This window comes from Phalacrocorax aristotelis, chromosome 5, assembly GCF_949628215.1.
Source record: "Phalacrocorax aristotelis chromosome 5, bGulAri2.1, whole genome shotgun sequence".
Taxonomy (NCBI): domain Eukaryota; kingdom Metazoa; phylum Chordata; class Aves; order Suliformes; family Phalacrocoracidae; genus Phalacrocorax; species Phalacrocorax aristotelis.
In genome coordinates this window covers 45665903-45689722 of record NC_134280.1, presented here as the reverse complement: position 1 = coordinate 45689722, position 23820 = coordinate 45665903, and the positions used below count along the sequence as shown (strand labels likewise).

Here is a 23820-nt window from a genome sequence, read left to right as displayed (position 1 = left end):
TGGCCCAGTAGTTATGATGAAAAATAGTGGAAACTGGCTGGTACCTGCCCTTTGGAGAGCACTTCAGTGCAGTCTCTAGGAGCAGCAGTTGTTTCCAGGTGATAGGATTAGTGGCTGCTGGAATCCAGGATCAGGGTGCTATAGGAAGAGGGTCTTGCTGTTGTTCTGAAGAAATTATTTTAGTAAGATGTACTCTCTGGATGCAGACAGGAATGCTCATGTCATCCAGGTACTTAACCAGTTTGTTGGGTTTTCCTACAATTAAGGATTATTGCTAATTTCATTGACCAAAATTAAACTAAACCACTAAATTCATGCAGCCTCTTGAATATGTATATAAATTTCATTCTGCATCTCACAGTTTGGGCACATGTTTAATATAGTGGAGTTACTTTAGTTTTTACTGAAATGCAGCTTCCTTTGAGTGAATAACAGTAGACTGGCAAAACAATGTTAAATGACACTCTGTCAGGAAGTAAATAGGATAATATTTCACTGAAGGAAAATTGCAGGAAGTCAGTAGAAATGTTTGTTATCTTAGCTGGAGCTGGCATTTGGCCTGGTTACTAAAGATAACACCTTTTTTTTGCCTCCAAGATTTGTCACTAGCTGCTTTATGACCACGTATCTTGATTTACATCTCACTCAGAACACCTCCAGCTGCAGAGCATCACCAGTGCATGGAGGGTGACTCAAGGCTTCTTAACAGCATAGACAAAGTTGAATTTTTCAGCGCCCAGGATGAGGGACTGGCGCAAGATGGCTTTTTCCACAGGCAAGAGAAGAGTAGTAGGGAGGGGTGCAACTGTAATTGCAGGCTGAGGAGGAGACCACTGCGGAACTAGGATTGCTACCACTACTGCCAACAGACACCTGAGACAAATCAGGTAAGTGACTGCTGCACCTGTTCTGAATAACCCCAACTTCTGTCTGAACAGCTGCAGCCACTGCCAGCCTGCCCTTCCAGAGCTCCTGTGGTGACTAAATAGGCAGCACGCTGTCCCTGAGCACACTGCTGTCCTAGGCAAGTCTCTGTTTTGCTTATTTATATGACTGGCATCACACTGAAGTTGTGAATTCTCATCTGGAATAAAAGAAGAAAATCACATCTGACTCACAGGAATTGCTGAGATGTGGGTTTGTTTTCCAAGGCCTAGTCAGTGCTAGAAGCTGCTTAATTTCCAGGACCTAATGGGACTGCGTTCCCGAAAAGTTAAGTGCAAAATGTGCACAATGATCAGTTGGATGTTTCTGATAAATTTATCAGGAATGGGAAATAGTTAATTTTAGAAATTGTTGATTATGCATGGAGGTGTATTTTGTGAACTGCACACTACCTGTCATGCTGAGCACTAAGGAAATACCACTCTTGCTTCATAAGTTGTTGATGGGGTTACCAGGCAAAGTTACTTGTCAAGGGACATGCATTTACTCTACAGCTTGAAAAGTAAAAATGTTATATCTGCAGCTGATTCTTGTAAATCAATCTATCTTGTAAATCAATTTATGGCTAAGTCTTTGACAGGCTGTGATGTGAGCTTACAACTTCTCTTGGTGGCTGAAGGAAGTCGCCACATTTCTACCACAAAGACCTCTTGTGACCTTGATAGCAGCTTATCTTGCATGACTGATTACAAAGAGTTTAGAACTAGATGTTTTGCTGCTCTGGTATTTTTGTTCCTCTTCTGAACTCTTTTCCTAGGTTCCTTGAACAACTCTCTCTCTGCGTTGCCAAAACGTCATATGTGCATCTGGGAGGCATTCCAACTTCCAACTGCCGAAGTGGGTCACTCCTCATATATGCACATTTACAGTCTTTTGCAGATGCCCAGCCTCTAAGCATAGCGCTAGGAGAACCTAAGAAGTACTGTCACAGCCTGTTGCTTTCAAAGATTCACAGTATTGCCAGCCAGCATTAACTCTGATATTTGTTCTCTCTGACTGTCTGTCTTCAAAAGGAGATCTTGTAATGATCGCCCAGCTAAGGATGAATTATTAATTTGAGATGCCGAAGGAGATTTGTGTCAGAGCCCAGCTTTGGATGGGTGACTTGCACAGAGCTTAAAAGCATCTCTAGCTTATCCCCCTGCCTCATTTTGCATTCTGTGCCGTTTCTCTCACTGCCTCAGGGCAGAATGTTTCAGAAAGTGGGAGTGGGAATATTTTTATTCATCCTGTTACATTAACTTAATCTCATATTGCAAAGCAGCTGTGTAATGTTTTGTATTAAATCTCATGTCTTCCCTTGGGTGTGATTAAAATGCAGGTGAAGGGTTTTTTTAATTTTATTTTATTTCCCCACTCCCAATGCTCTCAAGGGGCCATTAGGCTTCATTCTTAATAGCTTGCCATCCCTTGCCTCTGCCAGTCCTGCTGCACATGCAACTGCACTTCTCTGATGAAGGGTGAAGTCTTTTTAGTGACTCGTGCACATGCTGCACATTAGTGAAGCCATCGCTAGTTCAGGTGAAGGGATGGCTGCTCCCTGGCACATTGAATAAATCCTTGGTTGGCAAATTCTCTATTTGCCTGATTACAGTCCTGGAATGCAGGGAATCCCAGTTGGACGGAGACTAGCTGCTCTATCAATACCCTGGGGTTCACAGAATCCCAAGTTGGAAGGGACCTCAGGGATCATCTAGTCCAACCTTTCTAGGAAGAGCACAGTCTAGACAAGATGGCCCAGCACCCTGTCCAGATGACTTTTGAAGGTGTCCAACGTGGCTGAGTCAACCACTTCCCTGGGGAGATTATTCCAATGGTTGACTGTCCTCACTGTGAAAAATTTTCCTCTTGTGTCCAATCGGAATCTCCTCAAGAGCAACTTGTGTCCATTCCCCCTTGTCCTCTCCATGGGACTCCGTGTAAAAAGGGAGTCTCCATCTTCTTTTTAGCTGCCCCTTAAGTACTGGTACATGGTGATGAGACCCCCTCTAAGCCTCCTTTTCTCAAGGCTGAACAAACCCAGTTCTCCCAGCCTATCCTTGCATGGCAGGCTTCCCAGTCCTTTGGTCATCTTGGTGGCCCTTCTCTGGACCCCGTCCAGCCTGTCCACATCCTTTTTGTATAGCAGGGACCAGAACTGTACACAGTACTCCAGGTGTGGCCTGACAAGCACTGAGTAGAGCAGGATAATGACTTCTTTATCTCTGCTGGTGATGCCCTTTTTGATGCAACCCAGCAGCCTGTTGGCCTTCTTGGCCGCAGCAGCACACTGTTCGCTCATGTTGAGCTGCCTGTCCGCCAGGACCCCCAGGTCCCTTTTGACAGAGCTGCTCTCCAGCCAGGTGGATCCCAGTCTGTGCTGTACTCCCGGATTATGTTCTCCCAGGTGCAAGACTGTACACTTCTCCTTGTTGACCTTCATAAGGTCTTAAACTATTCCCAAAACTATTGCTTCATTTCAGTGACTGTTTCCAAGAAAGCCAGAATTTCCATTCTCATCCTTTCTAACATGCCATTGCTTCTGCTTGCAACAGAGGTACTTGCCCCCATTTTGTCAGGTTAAAGAGAAAAGCCCCTCTGTTGCGTCTGACCCTCCTTTCCCTACTCACTCTGTGCTTTGCATCTTTATCTGTAGAACCAAAATGAGATCAGCTGGAGGACAACACAGAGACCTGATAGTGAGTGAGCGAGAGGTTATCACAGGGATACATGGGGGAAAGTAAACAATTAGAGTGAAAGTCCTACAGAGAACACAACAGGGCTGGAGATGGTGAGAGAAAATGAGCCTAGAGAAAAGGAGATGAAAGCAGGAGAGAGGCTGACACACATACTGAGAAGGAGGGAGATGCAAAAGCACAGACTGGATTGCAGACTGCACAGAAGGAGCTAACCTGAGGGCTTGCACTGCTGCTTTGCCTCTGCACCTCTACTAGAGCAACTGAAACCATCTTAAAAGCAGTGCTGCAGAAGTGGTTTGCGCAAACCCCTGTTCCCCTCTAAACTCCTCAGTCCTGACTCAGCTGTAGTTTCCACGATTTCAGAGAAGTCTGGTTAACATTTTTTTCTAATGTTTTTAACTTTCACAGCCACTTCTGCAACTTGTTGACACAGACAGGACCAAAAGTGGCATGAAAGGCTGTGCAAAGGGGCTGGTTACAAGAGGGAAAAGCAGGAAGCTTCAGAGCCTTTGCCAGGCTTTCCATGCTTCTCAAGTTTCAAGGGTTTGCTGGATTCAACCTTCTAGTAGACTGAAAGAGTATCTTGGGCATCTTTCAAACAGAATATAGATTCTGGATCCTTCTCTGAATGTAGCTCAGAAAAACAGGAAAGAAAGAGATGCTTCTTTTCTCTTGCTTTGTAAGCTTTCATGATGTATGTACAGTAAATTATTCTCAGTAGGTCACTAAGAGCTACTTATCATACTACTTAGAGCTACTTAGCATAATACTTGGTATTATTTCATTGAAATCAGTCCGGTAAAACCAGGGGTGAAGTTGGCTTCAGCCTTTAATAAATCCACAGTTTATCTCTTCCTGATAGGAAACATCAGCTAGTAACTCATAATGTTGTTTAAAACATTAACAGCAGGTATCTGTCAGAGAAGGGACCCACATAGTTCCAGCCTGTGAAGAATCCATATTTTTAAGCTGTAAAATAACCATATTTGTACAACAGTTGTTCCAACTAATGAGTGTCCAGCCAGTGAAAGGGTTTTCATCTTCAGGTAAAGAAACCTCATGCCTGAACTAGCTGATAGAGCCGCAATCATGTGGTTTGATCACAGATTAGGAGCCCTAAATTCTAATCCTGATGCCCTCTTGGGGAAATCACTACATATTCCTGGCATTCATTTTCTCCCCTGTGAAAATGAGAGGCTGATTAATTAGTGCCTGGTGAAAGGTTCACAAGGACCATTTTATTACTACATTTTGAAAAATAACTCATCTTATTTTTCACCAAGTCTGCCTCAATCCCACCGTGCAGCATTCAGCAATTTTGCAGCTCCTGTACCCATCATGGATGCTCTATTCACTTACAAGTTCCCTTTTATTGACAGAAAAGCAGGGCTGCCTTATGCACACATACACAAAAGGACTCTTGAGACTGAGGAAAAAGAAGCAAAACCTTGTGCAGTTTTGTTTCTGCCCTGGCTGTGTGTATGCTTGGAAGGGGGTGCATGACAAGTGAAAAGAGGTGTGCAGAGGAGTACTATCTTTTATTAAAGAAAGTAGCATAACTGAGAAAAAACAGAGATGTTGCTGGGAGTAAAAGAAAGCTGTGTACTTTCTGACAGCTCTCCCAATGGGGTTATAGTAGCATCACCATCCAATCATCCCTTCATGGACTTGTTAGGATATGACATCTCCATCTTTCACTGGAGATCAGTCCAGATCTTACAAGCTACACCCCACCTAGGGCACTGAATTTGATAATGAAAAATTCTGGGATCATGTGTGATGTCCAGCAACCTTTACACCATGCAAATTGAGTGCCAGTTGTGATGCTCCAAGTCATTGACACTGTGGTTGCATTTTACAGACCTCTTGCACTCATTTTACAGAGCCATGAGTGTTTAGCCCAGCGTTTAGCAGAGAACAGTCCAAATTTCTGGATTTAATAAAATTCTATTTTATGTGATACCAGGAAAAACTTTAGGTCCTTCCATGCCAAAGGTCATAATTTCAGCAATCTCCCAGCTAACCTGGTACCCCCCCATGTAAACCAGCTCCTACAGCATGGGGAATAGTTTTGCCATACGACACACCATGCTACCTCCCTTAACCTAAGGGCCCAGTGGGATGACTGATTGTTGTGGTTTAGCGGCAGCTCAGCCCCACACAGTCGCTCGCTCACTCCCCCACCGGTAGATGGGGGAGAGAATCAGAAGGGTAACGCTCGTGGGTTGGGATAAGAACAGTTTAATAATTAAAATTAAAAGAAACAACAGTAGAAATGCAATGTAAAGGAGAACAATGAGAGGCGCAAAGCCCTGGGGGAGGGGGGAAGGGGAGGGAGAGGGGGAACAAACCGCCGGAACAAACCGCCCGCGCCGCAGCCGCTTGCCGCCCGCCGACCCGACGCCTCCGCGCTGCCACTGCCCCCCCTCAATATATTGGCCATGGTGTCACATGGTATGGAATGAACCTGCCATTGGCCAGTCGGGGTCAGCCGCCCCCACCATGGCCCTGCCCCTCCCAGCCCCCCCGCCACGCCACGCGGCAGAGCGCGGGAAGCTGGAAAGGTAGCCGACCCCCACAGTGAGGAGAATTAACCCCTTCTCAGCCAAAACCAGCACATTCTCCACCCCTTATTCCATACCATTTACACCATGCCCAGGTCCCATATGATGCAATACAACCGTACCAACCACCACCCCTCCCCTTCCCATCCTTTAACATAATACACAGACATCATTCCCTTAGTTCATGGATCTTCCCTGTAAAATGTCCATTAAAATGTCCATTGAGTTCACCCACTCCATGACTCTGGGCTCCATGTGTTGTATCAGTCTTTCCGGGTGGGAGAGATGGTGTGTGGCGTTGGGTTGCTGCATACCGAGTCAGTCATCGTTCCATCACTGCTGAACGGCTTGTTTCATAGTTGATCTTCCATGGGTTGGGAGGCTCGTACTCTGATATCATTGATACAACACAGAGGTGACACACAATATTATACAGCAGTTCACATTGTGCCATTCAGTTCATTGACTGTTTTCACCCAAAATCAAATCCCCTTGAGGCACACATCGGATTTCTCCATCCTCCCGCATCACCCACCAAGTGCACCCAGGTCCTCCAGCAAAAACAATCCCACGAATGGGTTTGCCTTTGCCGGAGGCAGGAAGAACCCAGACTGTTTTGCCCAGCATACTTTTTGTGTGCACTACAGGGACTCTATCCCCTTCCACAGTATGTAGGATTTCTGACTGGGCAGGGCCAGCTCGGTTGGCAGATCCCCTCGTGTTAACTAACCAGGTGGCTTTTGCTAAATGTGTATCCCAGTGCTTGAATGTTCCACCCCCCACTGCTCTTAGCGCAGTTTTTAACAGTCCATTGTACTGTTCAATTTTCCCAGAGGCTGGTGCGTGATAGGGGATGTGATACACCCACTCAATGCCGTGCTCTTTGGCCCAGGTGTCTCTGAGGTTATTTCGGAAATGAGTCCCGTTGTCTGACTCAATTCTCTCTGGGGTGCCATGTCACCACAGGACTTGTTTCTCAAGACCCAGGATAGTGTTCCGGGCAGTGGCGGGGGGGACAGGATATGTTTCCAGCCAGCCAGTCGTTGTTTCTACCATTGTAAGCACATGGCGCTTGCCTTGGCGGGTCTGTGGGAGTGTGATATAGTCAATTTGACAGGCCTCCCCATATTTATATTTCAGTCATCGTCCCCCATACCACAGAGGCTTTACCCGCTTCGCTTGCTTGATTGCAGCGCATGTGTCACATTCGTAGATAACCTGTGCAATAATATCCATGGTCAAGTCCATCCCTCAATCACGAGCCCACCTGTATGTTGCATCTCTCCCTTGATGGCCTGAGGTGTCATGGGCCCACCAAGCTAGAAATAGTTCACCCTTATGTTGCCAGTCCAGATCCACCTCAGCCACTTCAATCTTGGCAGCCTGATCTACCTGCTGGTTGTTTCGATGTTCTTCAGTGGCCCAACTCTTGGGGACGTGAGCATCCACATGCCGTACCTTTACAACTAGGTTCTCTACCCGGGCAGCAATATCTTGCCACAATGTGGCAGCCCAGATGGGTTTGCCTCTGCACTGCCAGTTGCTTTGCTTCCATTGCTGCAGCCAGCCCCACAAGGCATTTGCCACCATCCAGGAGTCAGTATAGAGATAGAGCACTGGCCACTTTTCCCATTCAGCAATGTCTAAGGCCAGCTGGATGGCCTTTACCTCTGCAAACTGGCTCGATTCACCTTCTCCTTCAGCAGTTTCTGCTACTTGTCATGTAGGACTCCATACAGCAGCCTTCCATCTCCGGTGCTTTCCCACAAGGCGACAGGACCCATCAGTGAACAGGGCATATTGCTTCTCATCTTCTGGCAGTTTGTTATACAGTGGGGCTTCTTCAGCACGTGTCACCTCCTCCTCTGGTGATAATCCAAAATCTTTGCCTTCTGGCCAGTCCATAATCACTTCCAAGATTCCTGGGCGACTGGGGTTTCCTACTCGAGCCCGCTGGGTGATCAGTGCAACCCATTTACTCCACGTAGCATCAGTTGCATGGTGTGTAGAGGGGATGTTTCCTTTGAACATCCAGCACTGGCAGTCGGGGTGCCAGGAGCAACTGTGCTTCAGTACCAACCACTTCTGAAGCAGCTCGAACCCCTTCATATGCTGCCAATATCTCTTTTTCAGCTGGAGTATAGCGGGCTTCAGACCCTCTGTATCCCCGACTCCAAAACCCTAGGGGTCGACCCCGGGTCTCCCCAGGTGCTTTCTGCCAGAGGCTCCACATAGGGCCATTCTCCCCGGCTGCAGTGTAGAGCACATTTTTTACATCTTGTCCTGCCCGGACTGGCCCAAGAGCTACTGCATGGACTATTTCTCGTTTAATCTGTTCAAAGGCTTGTCGTTGCTCAGGGCCCCATTTGAAATCATTCTTTTTCCGGGTCGCTTGAGAGAGAGGGCTCACGATCAGACTGTAATTTGGAATATGGATTCTCCAAAAACCCACAACGCCCAAGAAAGCTTGTGTTTCCTTTTTGCTAGTTGGTGGAGACATGGCTCTTCTTTTGTTGATCACATCCATTGGAATCTGACGACAACCATCTTGCCATTTGATTCCTAAGAACTGGATTTCTCGTGCAGGTCCCTTCACCTTACTTTGTTTTATGGCAAAACCAGCCTTCAGAAGGATTTGGACTATTTTCTCACCTTTCTCAAAAACTTCTTCCGCTGTGTTGCCCCACACAATGATGTCATCAATGTATTGAAGGTGTTCTGGAGCTTCTCCCTGTTCCAGTACAGTCTGAATCAGTCCATGGCAAATGGTAGGACTGTGTTTCCACCCCTGGGGCAGTCGATTCCAGGTGTACTGGACGCCCCTCTATGTGAAAGCAAACTGTGGCCTGCACTCTGCTGCCAGAGGGATTGAGAAGAATGCATTAGCAATATCAATTGTGGCATACCACTTGGCCGCCTTTGACTCCAGTTCGTATTGAAGTTCTAGCATGTCTGGCACAGCAGCACTCAACGGTGGAGTGACTTTCATTCAGGCCACGATAGTCTACTGTTAGTCTCCACTCTCCATTAGACTTCCGGACTGGCCATATGGGACTGTTAAAGGGTGAGTGGGTCTTACTGATGACTCCTTGGCTCTCCAGTTGGTGAATGAGTTTATGGATGGGGATCAGAGAGTCTCTGTTGGTGCGATATTGCCGCCGGTGCACTGTTGTGGTGGCGATTGGCACCTGTTGTTCTTTGACCTTCAGCAACCCCACCACAGAAGGGTCCTTTGAGAGACAGAGCAAGGTAGACAGCTGTTCAGTTTCCCTCGTCTCCAAGGCAGCTACACCAAAAGCCCACTTGTAACCTTTTGGGTCCTTGAAATACCCTCTCCTGAGGTAGTCTATGCCAAGGATGCATGGAGCCTCTGGGCCAGTCACAATGGGGTGCTTCTGCCACTCATTGCCAGTTAGGCTCACTTCGGCCTCCAATACAGTTAGCTCTTGAGATCCCCCTGTCACTCCAGCAATGCTGATGGGTTCTGCCCCTATATAGTTTGATGGCATTAAGGTGCACTGTGCGCCGGTGTCCACTAAAGCTTTATACTCCTGTGGGTCGGACGTGCCAGGCCATCGGATCCACACAGTCCAGTAAGCCCGGTTATCCCTTACCTCCACCCGGCTGGAGGCAGGGCCCCTCTAGTCCTGATCATGGCAGTCACAACTCACTTCCTGTAAATGTGAATCAGGAGTCCCTCTATTACACTTAGAAATAAAATCTGCGCTTCTACTCCTCTGTCTGGGGACTTGCTCGCTGGAAACTGGAGCAGCAGCTTTCCTGGAAGAGCCTCCCTGAGTGACTGTTCTTCCTTGCAGTTCATGTACTCGTGCCTGCAGGGTCGAAGTAGGCTTGCCATCCCACCTCATCATGTCCTCTCCGTGGTCACGCAGGTAGAACCATAGGGTGGCCCGTGGTGTGTATCCCCTTCTTTGAGCCAAAGGACGCTTATTCCCAACAGCTGAGACACTGCTCTGTCGAGGTGGGGAGTAGGACAGATCTTCTTTGAGTTGCTGGACCTCTTGGGATAGTTTCTCCACAGCAGAGACAAGCGAGGAAGAGATATTTGTGTCGTAATCCCGGAGTCTATCTATCACCTCTGCCACCGTTGGTGTCTCGTCATCTTTCCAGGACATCACTGCCAATGAGTTTGCATGCGAAGATGGTGCGCTCCGTACAAACTTCCGCCACATGGGTCGTGTGCACTCGGCTTCATCTGGATCTTTGGATGACCGTTGATCATCCAGGTCACCATAAATCACCTCAAACACAGCTAATTCCCTTAGATACTGGATGCCTTTCTCCATAGTTGTCCATTTTCCTGGGCGATGTGTAACATCTTCTTTAAAGGGATAACTTTCCTTCACTCCAGACAGGAGTCGCCTCCAGAGGCTGAGGGCTTGTGGTTTTTTTCCAATTGCTTTGTCAACGCCCCCTTCCCCAGAAAGGGATCCCAATTGTTTGGCTTCTTTTCCCTCTAGTTCCAGGCTACTGGCCCCATTATCCCAGCATCGGAGCAGCCAGGTGACAATGTGCTCACCTGAACTACGGCTATAATCTTTTCGCATATCTCGCAACTCGCTTAAGGACAGGGATCGGGTGGTCTCTATTTCATTTATTACTTCTCCCTCCTCTCCCCGCGATGGCCCTGGTTCTTCATCATCCCGTTCTAAACGAGTTGATGTCCGCTTCCAATATTTCGTCTTGTGTATGGGGGCAACTGATACTGGTACGGGTTTATTTTCTGAGCTAGCTCCGGTACTTGTTGTGGGGGTTTGAGTGGCTGCAGTGCCTGTTGTCAGGGCTGGATTGTCTACAGTGGCAGTCACTTTGCATTTCAATCCAGAGAAATTCTCTTCCCCCTGGGGGCACTGAATACTGTTGAGCAGGGCTCGGTATGCATGGGCCAGACCCCAGCATGTTGCAGTTATCTGTGTCTCTCTGGAGCTCCCAGCATAAAAACATACTTTCTCCAAATATTCTAGTAGTTTTTCAGGATTCTGCACTTGTTCAGGGGTGAAACTCCAAAACACTGGGGGTGCCCACTGCCCTAGGTATTTGCCCATGCTATCCCACATGCCCTGCCACTCATCACTATCAAGCCTTGGGGCAGATTTCTGGGTAATATTCTTAAGTTGCTTAGTCAAAACCAAAACAACATGCCCAAAAACTAACAATAAGCATACCTTAACCACCCAAGGATGTTCAAGATACAAAAACGTTGTTGTAACAAAGGCACAAACATCATAGAACAAAGTTGCAAAGGTACTATTCTGTATTTCCTCCATATAAAATCTCTCAGAGGAGGAGGTATAATTGCTAATTGCCTCAACAAGGTGGTATCCGAAGTACAGTAACGGTTTCAGCAAAAACCCCAAATACCAGATAAAGCTGAAAACGAGTGTTTGTATAACAAATCTTGTAGGCAAAACATTACTAATCACAGCAGACTCAAACAACCAACACCGATTTTTAAAACCAACTGCAAAAAGGACAACATGGTGCTGTGACCAGCAGCTGTTGCTATCTCCAACCCTTGAGCCCCACGTTGGGCGCCAAAAAGACTGTTGTGGTTTAGCGGCAGCTGAGCCCCACACAGTCGCTCGCTCACTCCCCCACCGGTAGATGGGGGAGAGAATCAGAAGGGTAACGCTCGTGGGTTGGGATAAGAACAGTTTAATAATTAAAATTAAAAGAAACAACAGTAGAAATGCAATGTAAAGGAGAACAATGAGAGGCGCAAAGCCCCGGGGGAGGGGGGAAGGGAGGGGAGAGGGGGAACAAACCGCCGAAACAAACCGCACGCGCCGCAGCCGCTCGCCGCCCACCGACCCGACGCCGCGCCGCCTCCGCGCTGCCACTGCCCCCCCCCCCCCCCCCCCCCAATATATTGGTCATGGTGTCACATGGTATGGAATGAACCTGCCATTGGCCAGTCGGGGTCAGCCGCCCCCACCATGGCCCTGCCCCTCCCAGCCCCCCCTGCCACGCCACGCGGCAGAGCGCGGGAAGCTGGAAAGGTAGCCGACCCCCACAGTGAGGAGAATTAACCCCTTCTCAGCCAAAACCAGCACACTGATGTCGAGTTCTGATGTCGAGTTTTGTTTTTCTCCTTAACCATGTTACATGTGCTTTAGAAGAATTTGCTTGGATAGGACCTTCTCCCAGGTTCAAGGGGAGCTATCACCACTTTGCTGGCTAGGGATTCCTTTCTACATATAGACATTAGAATCCTTTGCTTCAGTTGGCTCTCTGGAAGGAGTCATTTGGGGAGAAGGGAAGCAGTGAAATAGTTTGAATGGCATCAACTTACATCCCCCAGGAGGATTCCATATGTTTTTAGCAGATGTTTAACAAGTTATGGCAACACAACTGGCTGTGTTGAAACAAATTGCAGGGTGACCATCTAACTGTTGTCAGAAGTGAAGTTTTCAACACTTCCATCTGCCCCCGGCAGTTACTGCTTTTCTCTGTGAACCACATGCCGTATCTTTGTCAGAAAAATAATGAAGAACTCTAACTGTCCAATAAAGTGTTAATTAATTCGAACATCTCAAGGAACAATAAACCCTGAAGCTATGTTTGCTAGCTTTCTTTTTTTTAAAGGAGAAAGGTGCTTTGTAAATTCTTAAGAGAATAAAAATAGCTTCAGGATTTTAGTGTCAGCTGGAGTTTTAAAAGTGCGTTTGAGCCTCCTCCCTTTGTATTATGAGAGAAATGCAAACGCCAAGGATTGTCAAAACATTCGAGGATAGATGTTTGGATGAGTAAGTCACTTGTCTGGGATCCAGGATCTCCTAGCTCATGTCCTGGAGCTGCCACAGACCTCTAGTACTTCTTCAGCATTCATTTTTTGTGCCTCAATTTCCTATTTGTAAATGGGGATAACTGTTTCTCTGTATTTGTCTCTCTTGTCATATTTAAATATATAAAGGAAAGGAGCTGTGGGGTTTCTGGTACAAATGGGAGCCTCCATTTTGCTTGTCCTTAGTGAAAATTACCAAAAAGATTGTAGGAAACAAAGGGTGTTCCCATGTAGTGTTCAGGAAGTACAGAAAAAGCTCAGCTGCAAATTTCAGAGGAACCATGAACATTGAGAACTTTCTCAAAGGATGTGCAGTTGGAAATCTTGGGGTTTTGGCATAAGCTCCATTTTAGGAAACTTAAGGAAAAAAGGTGAACAGTGGACAGGATATTTTCTGGTTTTTTTCCAGTTCAGTAATATACAGCTTTACCCATTGTTAGCAGTGTAGATAGATGTCTATCATCTTAAATATATTCATTTTTCTTAAAAAGTATCCCTTCAATGCTTAATATTAAAATTATTACAAAGAATTCTTTTAATTGAGATTTTCCTGGGCAGAGTCCAAGGGTTCATTCAATCGTTGCTTCTGGAGTTTTGGTTTTAGACACCACCACCAGTTCTTTTGTGTAATCTTGTAACTCCAAAGACAAGGAAGGAGGGAGGTGGGCAGGAAAGCATTTAAGAAAATTATGTCTACCCATGTGAGCATCTCAATGAGCATGAAGTATTGTTCATGGATTGGATAACCTTATGAAGAGCCTGCCTTTTGCCCTAGAAGCCTGCTTCCCATCTTGTGGTCTGTGGGTCTGAGAGACATGAGAAGGTCACAAGTGAAATGATGACAAAACCTGCTTTTTCACTTCAGAAAAACATACATATACGTTACTCTGTTATCAAGTAAATACAAAAACAAAGTTGGGCAAAATAAATCTGTACATGAATATTCAAAATGCAAATTAGTTCTTGATTTAAAAAAAATTACCACGGCAAAGCTGCATGAGGGCCTGTGATATTTTTTTCTCCAAAATGTTAGTTGTTGCTTGGATGAAAATGATTGGGAAATGCTGATATTGACAAAGAAACCAGCTCGTAAACAATTTAGCTCTGGTTTTCCCAGCTGAGACCAGGAAAGCAAAACTGGGTTGAAAAATACACTGGCATGGTTTTAATTATTATTTTAATAACGAAGCTTGAACAAACCTCTTGCTACCAATACATCAACTGCCCCCTTGTGCTGTTTTCCCAGGCCTGATGGAGGGGCCCTGGGACAGCAGTCTGACAGCAGATGAGAGAGCACACTGATCAGTGTAACTCCAGTCAGCACTACAAGCACTTGAAATTTCAGAAGAAACAAGATTGCTTACTTTACTGTCTTTATCTGGGAGCAGGTGAGGAGGTTCAGACAGTCAGTTGTCATCTTAAGCTCTTTGTGGCTAAGACCTTGTTTGTTTTGCACTCTCAGAAGTGCCATTCAGTCTCATGGCAGAGTTAATAACACTATGTGGTTTCTACTGAGCGCACATTGCTCCTGGAATGTGCTATGGTTATCTGGCAATAGACTGGTACTTAGGTTCCAGCATGCAGATGCCAGAGTGTTTCCTTCTGCCCATCTGCCTAGGCAATGAGCTGGGCTGTGTGTCAATCCAGCTCTAGGAACCACAGCCAAGCTGGATCGTGGTTGGATTCCTGCTTTATCTGCCTTCACAGCAAATTGGGAAAGAAGGTAGCAGAACTACTGAAAGAAAATAATAGGAGAAGAAAGGGAGCAGTCTGAAGGCAAAGGAAGTGGGAGGAAAGGTGGGGAGGCCAGGGAAGGAAGCAACAGGGAAACTGTGAAGTTGAGAACTAAGATGTGAAGCACAGACGGGAAAGGGTTCATAAGTAATGGGTTAGCTGTATGGTGTGAAATTCAATTCTCTCCTAAATCCATACAGTTACACCAGAGAGGAACCTGCCCTGATTTGTTCATGGCTTCCCAACATTGCAGTTTCTGCTTCTGAAAACTCAAGCCTATCAGAAGTGTAACAGAGAGACTATTCGGTGAAGGGTGTAGAGAACAAGTCCTATGAGGAGCGGCTGAGGGAATTGGGATTGTTTATCCTGGAGAAGAGGAGGCTGAGGGGAGACCTTATCGCTCTCTACAACTACCTGAAAGGAGGTTGTAGTGAGGCGGGGGTCAGTATCTTCTCCTTAGTAACAAGCGATAGGACGAGAGGAAATGGCCTCAAGCTGCGCCAGGGGGAGTTTAGGTTAACTTCACCGAAAGGGCTGTCAAACAGTGGAACAGGCTGCCCAGGGAGGTGGTGGAGTCTCCATCCCTGGAGGTATTTAGAAGAAGGGTAGATGTGGTGCATGAGGATGTGGTTTAGTGGTGGACTTGGCAGTGATAGGTCAGTGGTTGGATTTGATTATCTTAAGGGTCTTTTCCAACCTTACCGATTCTATGATTCCATGATATGTATGATGTAATATTCAAGGGACAGACCCTTCAGCAGTGGGAAGGTTGCAGCTCTAGGCACTTCTGAAACAGGAGAAAGTGGCTTTAGTGTTTTGGGCTAAACCATGGAACTATTTCCTCCTCCTGATTTCATTTCTGTGATGTATTTATCAGAAAACAAGTAAAACAGCCCTCTCACAAGTTTATCTGTGGTAAAACTGGTTTTATCCAAGATTGCTATTATGCTTTAAGTTCACAGAGGCTATACTATATCCTTTACACATAACAAAGAATGTAAACCCCAGCTTTAAATGCAAAACTCAATTCAGTGCTGGCTGGGATTCACAAAGCAGTTCCTTCATGATAGTGAAAGCACTATAAACTCGGGAAGCTCATTTTCAATAGTGGCCCCTTAAGTTGCACATTTGAGCATGTAAGAGCACTATTGTGTCTTTGCGAGCATGTGGAAGATTTGAAAGCTGGGGTCACATATAGCTGACTTTTGTTCATTTACAAAAGTTTTACAGAATCAGGATGGAAAACAGAAAACACAAGTCTTAGGATACATTGCCCTATACTTTCTTCCAAAATATCAGAATAATGATGTCACTGGAGGGGGACGGTGGGGGCAGTTGTTGGAAAAATGCCAAGAGGTCCCTGATGAGGAAGGGGTCTTGTCTATAGAATCTGGAGCTGTTTAAAACTGGTGTTTTGGGCAGGACTAAGCTCACTCAGTTTTCTAGAAACCCTCTGTATGAGGTCTGTGCAGATACACACACATTTCAGTGGTTTATTCACCAGGCACACAGCAAAACTGCCTGGCGTGTGGGGTCATGATATGATCCTGTGACAATGCAGGGGTAAATGTGTGAGATTGTTACGGGGGATTGCAGACGGAGGACCAAGGGAGCCCAGTTTGATGGGTCTGCAGAGCACCAATATAATCTCTGCCTGAAAGAACCGTGATATGCTGCTCGAGGGGTATGACAAGCCAGCCTCCTGGAAAACAGCACTCTGAGTCCTTTGCAAGGGAATCAAATGAGAAACGAGACTATTACCTCGTGTCAAACTGTGTCTAATAAAGAAATGGAAATCCCCTACTCTGACACAAAGACCAAGGAGAGGTAGGATCATGCTGTGACACAAATAAATGAACAGTGAAACAGAAAGGGAAAAACATGGGCCCAAGCATTACGAGAAAATATCAGACCTTTAAATGATTGCCTGTCTTAAGCAATAGACTATAACAAAACATACGTTACAAATATGATCTTGTTATGTAATCTAGTTTTGCTATTACACAGAAATGAATTTGGGACCATAACTGTTAAATTCTATGTGTACCTCCCTGGTTTTGTATCACGTTAGGAAAAAAACAAAGCCAACACCAACAAATATCTTCACCTGGGGAGCCTTGTAACTGTTCATTACCAGATATATGAGGCATTAGAAGATATATTTATACAGAGATGCTGGTGCATCTTTTTTCCTTCATACCATGCTGTTGACATTTGTGTTGCCTTCCATTCTTGAAGCACTGAGGGTCCAGAGCCGCATCCCCCATCTTGCAGAGCACCATGAAATAAACAGGACTTCTTATCAGCACAAGGACCTGTCTGCACAGGACCACTTGCAGGATCTGGCCCTTGCAGGATTGCAAATTCTTTAGTGCTATCTCTGTTGTTACATGTGAGTGCAATGTCCAATTTACTAATACCCTTCCTCCTGAGCTATCGACTCTTACTGAGAATAACAGTGTTACTTCTGCACACTTTTTCCTCCCTCAGTTTCTTTCCCTCCAAACCAGCGAGTACTTTTGTGAGCATCAGGACCAGTGAAGTGTGATTTCCCTAGGCACAGTTGAGTTGAACCCTCATGTGGATTCCCTGGTATCTGTTGGATGATGTTGGGACTCAGGATACAGTACTCCTGTGTGCAAAAGCAGTAAAAGAGACAACTTATTCTACACAATTATCTATTTTTCTGTAATTTGTAATTGTCAAACTTAATTGAAATTGTTTAACTGGCTCAGAAGTTATTGGCATGCACGCAGAGCACAATGGCACAAGCTGTATTTCCTTAGGAAACTAGGCTTAGGAGGGTTGGCTTTTCCCACGTCACAAACATGGGCTCTTCATTTGGCTTGGTGCGCATTTTTGAAAGGCTTTCCAATCCTGCAGTGTCACTCTTTGTTTGAAGTTTCTCCGAGCAATCTCTGAATGCATTTAGGCAGCTCTCAATTTATTAATCATATATAATTATATACATGTTCCTTTTCCAGGTTAAGTATAGGTGGCCCATCCACCTTGGAAAAGTCCAGTGGTAATTGTCAGTTTTGGCAAGAATGATGATGTGTCATGATACCGAACCCATGTTGATCCCTACTTACTCTCGCTCTCCCTCACACAAGCTGCTGCTGTCAATGGCTCCACACAGGCCATTGTGTGTGCCGATAGATAGAAAAAAGGAGAGATGGGTTTATTTACAAATTGTCAAATAATACAGTCAAACATTAAGATTTTTCAACAGTTCTTGTTTGGCTAATAAACAACGTGCAATGTCCACAGAAGAAAACAAAGTTCAATTTGGTAGTTGATGAGCTAACTTTTCCTGTTGAGAGCTAGAGAGTCCAAGTTCCTTTAGTGATTTGTAATTGCAGATACCATAGAATCATAGAATGTCCTGAGTTGGAAGGGACCCATGAGGATCATCGAGTCCAACTCCTGTCCCTGCACAGGACAACCCCAAAATTCACACCATGTCTATGAGGGCATTGTCCAACTGCTTCTTGAATATTGTCAGGCTTGGTGCCATGACTGCCTCCCTGGGGAGCCTGTTCCAGTGCTCCACTATCCTCTGGGTGAAGAACCTTTTCCTAATATCCAGTCTAAACTTCCCCTGGCACATCTTCCTGCCATTCACTCAGGTCCTATCACTGGTCACCAGAGAGGAGATCAGCGCCTGCCCCTCCTCCTCCCCTTGTGAGGAAGCTGTATTCTGCAATGAGGTCTGTCCCCGGCCTTCTCTTCTCCAGGCTGAACAAACCAAGTGAGTTAACCACTCCTCATATGGCTTCCCCTCTAAACCCTTCGCCGACATCGTGGCCGTCTCTGGACACTCTCTACTACTTTCTATCCTTAATATACTGTGGCGCCCAAAACTGCAGACAGCACTTGAGGTGAGGCCGCACAAGTGCAGAGCAGAGCCGGACAGTTACCTCCCTCAACTGGCTGCAATGCAGGGCTTGATGCATCCCAGGACATGGCTGGCCCTCTTGGCTGCCTGGGCACAACATTGGCTCATGTTCAACTTGCCATCGACCAGAACCCCCACGTCTTCTTCTTGCTGAGCCACTCTCCATCATCTTTGAAAGGTCACGGAGGACAGGAGAGGTTCCCAAGAACTGGAGGAAAGCAAATATCACTCCAATCTTCAAAAAGGGCAAGAAGGAGGACCTGGGGAACTATAGGCCAGTCAGCCTCACCTCCATCCCTGGAAAGGTGATGGAGCTGTTCATCCTGGAGGTCATTTCCAGGCATGTAGAGAACAAGGAGGTTATCAGAAACAGTCAACATGGATTCACCAAGGGAAGATCATGCTTGACCAAGCTGATAGCCTTCTATGATGGCGTGACTGGCTGGGTCGACGAAGGGAGAGCAGTGGATGTTGTCTATCTTGACTTCAGTAAGGCATTCAACACTGTCTCCCATAGCATCCTCACAGGCTAGCTAAGGGAGTGTGGGTTGGATGAGTGGACAGTGAGGTGGACAGAGAACTGGCTCAACAACAGAACTCAGAGGGTTGTGGTCAACAAGGCAGAGTCTGGATGGAGGCCTGTCACTAGCGGTGTTCTCCAGGGGTCTGTGCTGGGTCCAGTCCTGTTCAACATATTCATCAGTGACCTGGATGATGGGATAGAGTGTAACCTCAGCAAGTTTGCTGATGACACCAAGCTGGGAGGAGTGGCTGATATGCTGGAAGGCTGTGCTGCCATCCAGCGAGACCTGGACAGGCTTGAGAGCTGGGCTGGGGGGAACCTGATGAAATTCAAAAAAAGCAAGGGCAAGGTCCTGCACCTGGTGGGGAACAACCCCATGCACCAGTACAGGTTGGGGGCTGACCTACTGGGAAGTGGCTCTGCTGAGAAGGACCTGGGAGCGCTGGTGGACAAGCAGCTGATCATGATCCAGCAACGTGCCCTAGTGGCCAAGAAGGCCAATGGTATCCTGGGATGCATTAAAAGGAGTGTGGACAGCAGGTCGAGAGAGGTTATCCTCCCCCTCTACTCTGTCCTAGTGAGACCAGATTTGGAGTACTGTGTCCAGTTTTGGGCCCGCCAGTTTAAGAAGGACAGGGAACTCCTTGAACAAGTCCAGCGGAGAGCTACCAAGATGATCAGGGGACTGGAGCATCTCCCTTATGAGGAAAGGCTGAGAGATGGGTTTGTTCAGCCTGGAGAAGGGAAGACTGAAGGGGGATTTCATCAATCTTATAAATATCTGAAGGGTGAGTGTCAGGATGATGGGACTAGGCTCTTTTCAGTAGTGCCCCGCGACAGGAGAAGGGGCAATGGGCACAAGTTGGAACACAGGAAGTTCCACCTCAATATGAGAAAAAACTTTTCCTGTGAGGGTGACAGAGCAGTGGAAAAGGCTGCCCAGAGAGGTTGTGGAGTGTCCTTCCCTGGAGACATTCAAAACCCACTTGGATGCATTCCTGTGCCCCCTGCTTTAGGTGTCCCTGCTCAAGCAGGGGTTTGGATGCGATGATCTCCAGAGGTCCCTTCCAACCCCTACCATTCTGTGATTCTGTCCCTCTCCGCAAAGATGCTCTCCAGCCTCTTGTTCCCCAGGCTGTATGTACATCCAGGGTTGCCGTGCCCCAGGTGTAAAATCCGGCACTTGCTCTTATTAAATTTCATACATTTGGTATGACACCAGTTGGCAGATACCAGCCAACAAGTGCCCCTCCACCTTTCTGGTCTCTTTTTTTGCATCCCAGGGATCACCCCTGGTGCACCAGAATCCCATCGGGTGTACAGGGGCACCCTGGAAATAGGGAGCAGGCAGCTCTCCTTCCTCTCTCTGGTGCCTCCTGCGAGCTGGGCGGGCTCAGGGCTCACCCCCCAGGGGTGGGGCCCCAGGCTGGCTCCCCCTGGACCCCCCTTCAGGGACCGCCTCTCCCGCACCCCCAAAACCGTCGAACCGGCGCCCGGGCGCGTTGTGGAAAGGTTCCGAGTCCCCTGGCTGCCTTTGGCGACTCCGGCCGAGGGCACCCAGGAAGTTTTGTGGCGAGGGACGGGGCGGCGAGCGAGGAGGGTGGTTGGGCAGGGGCGGGGGCACTCCTGGCCGCCGGAGCTGGGCGGGGCTGGGCCCGGCTGAGCCGGGCTGGACTGGGCGGGGGCGGAGAAGGGGGCACGTCCGGGAGGTGGAGTCGGCGGGGCGGGCGGCTTCAGCGCTCCACGGCTACCGGGCAAGGGGAGAGCACGGCAGTGGGAGCCTAGCGCCACCGGCAGCCGCCCGCCCGCCCCCAGCTCGGTCCGTCTGTCCCCGGGGAGCCGCCGCCGGAGCCTGCTGCAGCCACCGGCAGGTAAAGAGCTGGCGTTCGCGTCTCGGTGCACCCCGGCTGCCTCTCCTTGGCCAGCCTGCCCAGGGTCCCGTCCCTCCTGCCAGGGGTGCCGGCTGCGGCTTGGCACTGCCCCGTGGCTGGGGCACCCACGGGAGGGGGCTCGCATCCCCCACCCTCGCCCGGTTTCCCCGGGGGGGTGCGGGACCGCTACGGATCCCCGGCATGCGAGTTTCTCGGGGCTGAAGAGCCGGGTCGTCTGAGAGCAGCGCCAGGAAGGGAGCGGGAGGAGGCTCCCGGCAGCCCTGGCCAGCCGAACTCGCCCCGCTGGTAACACCTTGCCGGGGTCGGTGCCCTCAGAGCCTGCCCTCGATACCTCTGTATTTTCTTGTTCGGGATGCCTCTTGCTGTGAAGGCGAGCGGAGGGAGGAGCCGCTGGGTGCCTGCTGGCTGCGCCTGGGACGCTCCGCTCTGCGTTTGTGGCGTTTCGGGGTCAGCTGCCACCCCTCAAGTTTGGATGAGGAAGGTTGGAGGGTTACGTGTCGTTCTGACTTCAGTCCTATCCGGTGGGAATTTTCTCATTCGCATTTTGCTGATGGGCAAACTGCAGTCCTGCCACTGCGGGTCAGTCCCCGCTATAAATAGAGATTTATAGCTGCAACAACGTGTTAGGGAGGTGCCACCCCACTGTGGTGCGTGGGTGTTACAAACCGTACAGCTGGGCCCTGCAAGTTTTATCATAACTTTTGTATTTAAATGTTGGAGTGAGCGAGTAGGCAGCGTGTTTTCAAATGCATTGTACTTGGAGGGTTTTCTGTTAAGTTTGGTATTTTTGCTCCCAGCAATTAGTAAGCTCAGCCTGATTACTGCTTGTATGTCTATAATAAGAGAAAATTTGAACACAATAGACTCTAGGCACGTATTTCACTGAATAGCCAGTGGCTACCCAAGCTACTTGTGCAGAAGCGCGCTGAGATGGCTGCGTGCCTGGCTGGGTATATGCAAATTGTGAGCACAGGTTTGCCCTGGGTTTCTCCTAGTGAGTAAAGTGTGCGGCGTTATTAAAGAGTTACCTTAATGCCACAGGTTGTATCCAAATGGTTGACAGATTCTACCAGTAAAATTATTATTTTGTTATTCAGCACTTTTGTAAGGAGTGGCAGTTGTTCTGTCTCAAAAGTATACAAACTGAGAGCAAATGATAGGGGTGTCCTTGGGAGAAATAGGTGCATTCTTTGTCTTTTCCATAACTTGGGAATCTTTCAAACTTGACTGTAGCATAATGTATAGATGCACTTCTTTATCATATGCTTTCACTGAAATATTTGTATACTATGTTAAAATTATTCAAATGTTCGACCCTCCCTGGAAGGCAGTTAATGTTTCTGTATTTGTTGTGGCTGAGGTACAGCTTTTGTTGGCGTAAGCTAAAATACCATGCAATACAGTTGCCATGAATTTAAGCATAGCGGGTGAGAAGAAGAAAGGAAGAGCACTAACTTTTCTGAGATACTGCAGACTGCCAGCAAAATCTAGATAAAATTTCTACTGCTTGTCCCACCCTTTCTGTAAAGCAGACCTTTCCCACAAATTGCTTTGCTACCCACATTGCTGTGTGTTTAAACCCGTGAGAGATGCAGGTGAAGGGGCAGTTATTCCTTGGGGAAGGGACAGATGGAGGCGAACCATCAGTCCGCAGCCCAGAGAGTACCAGGGGCGCGGTGGGAGCCGAGGGGATGCTCTGCACTGGGGTTGACTGTGACCCCCCCGTGCCGTGGCCGGCTCCGAGGGAGGAGGGCTCGGGTGGGTGATGCTGGCAGTTTCCACGAGAGGGCTTTCTTGCTGTGCGGCCTCAGCGTAGCTCTTCCAGCAAAGCCTTCCTAGCGCCGGCCGCCTCTCTGCTTGCCTCATTAGGTACAGAGGAGCAAAATGAGCTTGGGGGTGGCTTTTGCTCATAGGGTAAGTATTTCAGATTTCCTTTGTAAATTATGGGGAAATCCCTTCATTCCCTCTGGGGTGTAAGGCTAAGACATCCTGGGAAGAACACCAGTCTTTCGTTTCCAGGCTCACTGAAAACTTAGATCCCAGCAACTCGATTTCCCCACAATGGAAACCGAAGAGAGGCTGAGTGTGTTTTTCACAAAAGAGGAGTGGGATCTGAGTGTTTCACCCTTGCCTCAGCTGATGGCAACAAACGACTCTATTTGGCATGATCTCATTTTTGGCTGCTTTTACATGTATTATACTTCTCAGGGTGGGGCTGGACAAAAGGGAAACGGGAATCATTGTGTACGTGTGAAAATGCTGAGCTATCCTTAAGTCCTTTGCCAAGTTGCCTGTGTGTCGCTTAGTCCAAATAATTTCATACATGCAGCATTGCAGGTCTCTCTTAAAAGGCAGAAACTGGATCTGTAACCAGCAGTAATACTGCAGTTCATAAAACACAAGGAACATCTGTTACTGTAACTTCAATTGTTTCTCTCTTCTTGGAATAACCAAGTTGACGGCTCAGGCAGTCAGGTTTAATGTCCTGTGCTAAACCTTTTGTCCGGCGTCCCGTGGCTAATTATGACTCACAGAATCAGTAAACGCAACTCCTGCTCTGCTGCAGTGGGGAGCTGCTCTGCTGCAGGCGGGGGAACAGGGAGGGCTTCAAACCACCTCACTGCGTGGAGCTGGTCCCTGACAGCAGATGATGGTGGAGAAATGTTTCTGTAAAACTGGGTCTACCACGTGCGCTTGCTGCTTTCAGTGCAGCAGAGGTGGCTGGGATCTTGGTGGTCTCTCAGCATTAGGACTGAGCAAGTGGGAGAGAGGGTCTGCGTT

The 23820-nt window shown here is 47.7% G+C and overlaps 1 protein-coding gene across 11 annotated transcripts in view; it reads left to right on the top strand.

The window, feature by feature from the left end:
* Positions 1-670: 670 nt before the first annotated feature.
* TSPAN18 (tetraspanin 18) overlaps positions 671-23820 on the top strand; it is a 169707-nt gene continuing 146557 nt past the window's right edge. For 3 of the 11 annotated variants that reach the window (XM_075094260.1, XM_075094271.1, XM_075094270.1), the window contains exon 1: positions 20846-21018. The gene's annotated coding sequence lies outside the window, so the exon portion shown is untranslated. Of the gene's footprint in view, positions 888-20833; positions 21019-23820 lie in introns of those variants that run through there. The other 8 variants (XM_075094264.1, XM_075094261.1, XM_075094269.1 and 5 more) reach the window with 7 other exon arrangements.